Source organism: Triticum dicoccoides, chromosome 1B (assembly GCF_002162155.2).
Source record: "Triticum dicoccoides isolate Atlit2015 ecotype Zavitan chromosome 1B, WEW_v2.0, whole genome shotgun sequence".
In the NCBI taxonomy this organism is placed as follows: domain Eukaryota; kingdom Viridiplantae; phylum Streptophyta; class Magnoliopsida; order Poales; family Poaceae; genus Triticum; species Triticum dicoccoides.
The window spans coordinates 480,981,783-480,987,107 of NC_041381.1; positions in this window are offsets into that span (position 1 = coordinate 480,981,783).

Consider the following 5,325-nt stretch of genomic DNA (forward strand, 5'->3'; position numbering starts at 1 on the left):
GGCCGCCTGCCAGCGGCCGGCTTCTCGGAGTCGGTCTTCTTGGGCTGGCTTCCTGGAGTCAGTCTTTCCGTGGACGGCTTCTTGGAGTCGGCCCTATCGTGGCGTCCTCCAAGAGGGTTTAAGGCCGGGCCGCCTTCGGGTAGCCGGCCTGTGAGGCAGCCGGCCAGAGGAAGGCGGCCCCGCGTCTTGGGTGCTTCAAGGCTCGGTCGGCCCGTTGTTTTTTCTAAGGGCCAAAGGGAGCCGGTTGGGCTACCCGTGGTCATTTACTCCGACAAAGTGTCACACTCTCCCTATCTTTATGCATTACATGGTTTTCATTATCTCTCACGTCTCTACCATTCTCTGGTATCACTAGGTACCTAAGCTTTCTTTTTCACCGCCACACACATAGTCTCACTCGTCTTTCACTTTGTCTTTATCTCTATGGGATTCTCTCACACACCCTATATGTCTCTAGATATGACTCATACCACTAAAATTACTCTCTCTCCTGCAGACACAACATTTGTTATGGTCTCTTTTCCGTCTCCATCCTAGTATAAAACTGACATTATTCATTTGTTTACCGATCATACAAACCCCCCCCCTCTCTCTCTCACGCACGCACACAACTCCTGCTTCCACTCCCCTTCCCGACTATCGTCTCTCTCTCACACACACAAAACTCTCGCTTTTGCACCCCGACTCGTATTTCTCTCACAAACATTTATCGACCAGCCTCTAGATAGGTTTATACACCCGCACACTCGTGCTTCCACTATCGCATACAAGTCTCTCTCCCGCTCCTTGTATCTATGTAGATTTTTCTTTCTTTCTTGAGACACCCCCTCTCGATCATGCACATACACACTATCGCCTCATTTTAAGCTGATGCCTCTCGCACACACACTCTTTGTGTCTTTGTCACACATGCACACTGTCCTCCTCCTCTCTTCCTCTCTCTCTCACACACATGGGCTTTTTGAAACAACTAGCAAGATGCCCATGCATTGCACGGAACATCAAGATGCATTTGTATGAGCAGTTTATCTTGTGGGAGAAAAGGATGAACGAGGGAAGGCCTTATTTGCAAATGTGGAGAGGGGTGTGGGTATCTTTTTGCAAAATTTCCATAGTTTCCTTCCTATCCTTCAGATATAGATCGGATGGCCTATATTGCAGGATAAAAAGCATAGTCGGAGATGACGGTGGGTCTGCCATCCCGCAATATAGGTCGTCTGATTTATATCTGACGGATAGGAAGGAAACTATGGCAATTTACCCACACTCCTCTCCACATTTGCAGATAAAGCCTTTCCTCGTTCATCCTTTTTTCCCACAAGATCTTGATGTTCTGTGCAATGCATGGGCATCTTGCTAGTAAGAGTAGAAATTAGACATATACCACTTCTCGAATCTTGAAACCAACAACATGCCTCCCTTATCTCATCAAAACCGCCAAAGGAATATATTTTGAGTGAAACATAACATATTTTTTAGTGATATACGTATTTCAAAACTAGACTCTTTTTTCTATCAAATTGGTGAATATGTATTAATCTACTTTGATCGTGTGGCAACGCATTCGCACTGTTGGAGATATGCCCTAGAGGCAATCATGTATGATGATATTTCCTATGTGTTTATGAATAAAGATAGTCCTTGGACATTATCAATGATGTGTATCAGCAAGTACATGACTTGTCTGTGGGACTATGCATTGAATGATGATTGTCCTAAAAGGTCCCTAGTCGAAAGGGTTGTGTGGATGCGCAGCCGACTAGACTAGCATATGACACGATCGATGGCTTGGTCTCACTAGCCATGAAGCATTGGATGCTAACCGGATAATATGGACTTGGAAAGGTCTGGTCGGATTTGATGTAGTTGGATCCGAGTCGAGATAAGGTCCGAGTCGGACAGACCCAACTATGGGACGCAGCGATATGTCATCTGTGAGTCTCTAGTACAACATACGTTCTATGTCCTAAGACCTGAGCTGACGCATGTACTCGGGATGGTGACGACTTGCTTTGGGCCGACCAAACGCTACCCCGTGACTGGGTAGTTACAAAGGTAGGTTTAGGGTTTGTCTAGTCCCATGCTGCGAAACATGGTCGAGCAAGATGGGATTTGCCCCTCCGATCAGGAGAGATATAGTCTGGGGCCCTCGTGTGATCTGACCCGGATAAGCATGGCCATGCGACAAGGATTGTGAGATAATCCGGATTGAGGTCGGTATCACTGGAACGAGAAAGAGGTCAGGCTAGCACAAGGATGACTGTCTCGCCTTGAGCCCGACAACATATATCGTGTGGAAAAGGGAACAGAAGTGTGACATGTTGTACACGTTCGCCTAACCAGCTTCATAGTCTGCTTGGTGGTCGGCATGCCTTGCTAGAGTCCGCTTCCAACCGTGCAGGTCGGAGGTGATCCGAACTGTGACCAAGCTGACTTGAACCTAAGGGGTCGCGCGCTTAAGGGAAGGAATCTACGAGGTCGGTTTGTAGGACACTTGTCGGATGTGATCTGAACTGGACTAGGAACGTGACTGAGTAGACTTTGGGCTTTAGGGTCCATGCGAGGCCCAAATGTTGAGCCTGCGACGGACGCCTATATAAAGTGGAGGTGCGACACACTCATGTGGTTGATCACTTCGGCGCTACGACTAGGGTTTGCATGTGTTGTGAATAGCCACCTCCACTCACCGTCGACTGTGTGATCGGACCTAGCAGTCCGCCGCACAGTGTTCCTCCTGCCTGCGTGGATACCGTTAGAGGCGGTGCACTTGCACCGCTCCGACGAACTTGTACGAGGGATCGAACGACCGATTGTTCGGGGGAGATCAGACGAGGAGGAGACGATCCATGCGGACGCACTGCCCCAACTCTTCTTCCGCTGCACGGCACTGCGCATCTAGTGGTAATGAACTATGATCCATCTCCCGTAGCATGTTCCTGTTGTTCTACGTGTAGGAAAATTTTAAATTGCAGTCGACGCACCCTACCGTGGATCCCAACAGGCACACTGCTAGTAGTTATTACCACTATATAATTTTTTGGACAACAGACAAACGGTGGAGTACATATACAAAGAGAAGACACGCACGCACGCAGTCGATCTCTCACTGTCTCGCACACATGAGAGTTACGTAAAGGAACCACTAACAAATAAACCCTAAAACCCTAGGTGCACGATTGCTGCATGCGCGCGTACCAGGTACGTGGTGGAGCGCACCTTTGTAGGAATAGTCAGCATGCGTGATATTTTATTCGTAGGAGTTGATGGTCGGGACAACAGGTGAACGACCTGGAGGCGGTGGCTCGCCAGTTGCCACAGATCGAGTAGCAACGTTTAAAATATCATTTTTTTAGCGGGGTTAAGAGTTCCAATTTTCAATGGCGTGTTATAAGTACTAAGTACTCCCTCTATCCCATAATATAAGAACGTTTTTGACACTAGTGTAGTGTGAAAAATGTTCTTATCTTACGGGATGGAGGGAGTAGTTTTTAGAACAATTGGTATGGAGCGAAAATGGAATTCATAACTACTACTACCTCCGTCCTGGTTTATTGGGCCCTTGAGCCAAAACGCAAAGACCAAGAAAGCACACATATAGAGAAATTGGAAATAAATTACCTCTCTAATCACCCCTACTAAATATTCCTATTTACTACCTCTGTGCATGCAATGGCTATTGCACGCATGTGGCCTGCATGCATATCCAATCGAGCAACCCCAGGCGCTTCCATGGGGAGAGTGTTGGAATCTGGGATGCAGGAAATAAATTGATGTGCTTAAATGCAGCGGCCTAATAAAAATGGTACAACCTGTGATAGCTCACGGGACTAATAAACCAGGACGGAGGTAGTACCTCCTTGGCAAATAGTATGGTTTAGATGTTGCGAGATGTTGAACCTGGTAGTTCTAGGACAAATACTATTGTTTAGATGTTGGTTTTCAGTAATGAATCGGAAGGGGGAAACCCTTCTTTGATAAAAAAACTACAACCTCCGTTCTGGTTTACTAGTCCCCATCGTATTTTGGGTCAAAGTTTGTCCATGAAATGTACATGTAAAATGTGAATGGAAAACGATATTTTGTTATACCCAACCAAAATAGGACTGGAGGGAGTGATTGCTCTGACATGTATGCGACCTCTCATAGCGCAGGCATTGAACCGGCTCACCGGCCAAGAGGGCCCCAATTGTTGTAGGCCCGGCTGAACACGCCTCCTCGCCGCATGCAACCAGCTTTAGACTGCCCCGCCCGCCTCCATTGAATTCACGCATGTGCCGGCAACACGTCCTTCCGTGAGCTAGCCGGCAACACGTCCTTCCGCGAGCCCGCCGACATTTTAGAACACAAAAAATGACCAAAATATAATTAATTACGTATTGTCTTGAGTTGTTGTGCTCGCACTGGTAGAAGGAACTAGAGGTTTTTCTTTATTTATAACTCTCCTCATATTTTTTTGGCTTTGAAGTGAATCATGGTTGTGGACCTTATCTATGAAAGTGTAGATATCTATGAATATGAGTTTGATGTGGAAGTTGAACTTGGAATGTCGGGCTTGCGCGTGAACTATACCATGTATAATGCTTCGTCTGTTATTGTTTGGAAAGTAATTGCTGTTACTAGATGACCCAAAAAATATATTTTGTGCCACATCAGTAGATGCACGGACATCACAACAGGAATGCTGACTGGATAAACATCTGAACCTAGCTATTATGAAGGAAATTTTGTATTGACAACAGTTTTAGATAGCAGGAGACGCCTAGCCTGCTCTGCCTCTACTAGCTTATTTCTGGCTTCTTCCATCTCTTCTTTGGCTTGGGTGAAGAGAGCATCTGATTGCTCTTTTCGCTTCTTTAAGAACTCAGCTACATTCTCAAGGGCTGCTGCACGCTTTCTTTCAGCCTTTACTAGAGCCACGAGGACATGAACAGCTGACGACTCCACCTGCCTTGTGTGTAATCCAGCATCATCTGGGAATTTGCACCTTGTGTCTAATCCAGCATCATTAGGGAACTGGCACCTTGTGTGTAATCCAGCCTCATTTTGGAAACATGATCATGAGGTTGACCAGACTTCCCTCCTTGCAGGAACTACATCCTGACATGAAGTTACTACTTTTTTAGATCAATACTCAGAGCAACCCAATCCATTTAGTAGAAGCCAGATAAACATGACTCAGAGAAGTGAATTCAAAAGGAAAAAAAATAAAAACAGACTACAAGGTGAGAACACCTACTTCCTACATCAAGCTAAAAACTGAAGACGATTAAGACTCTTCTTATTACACATCAAAGAACACGAGGCTAAGACAAACAGAAACTACAA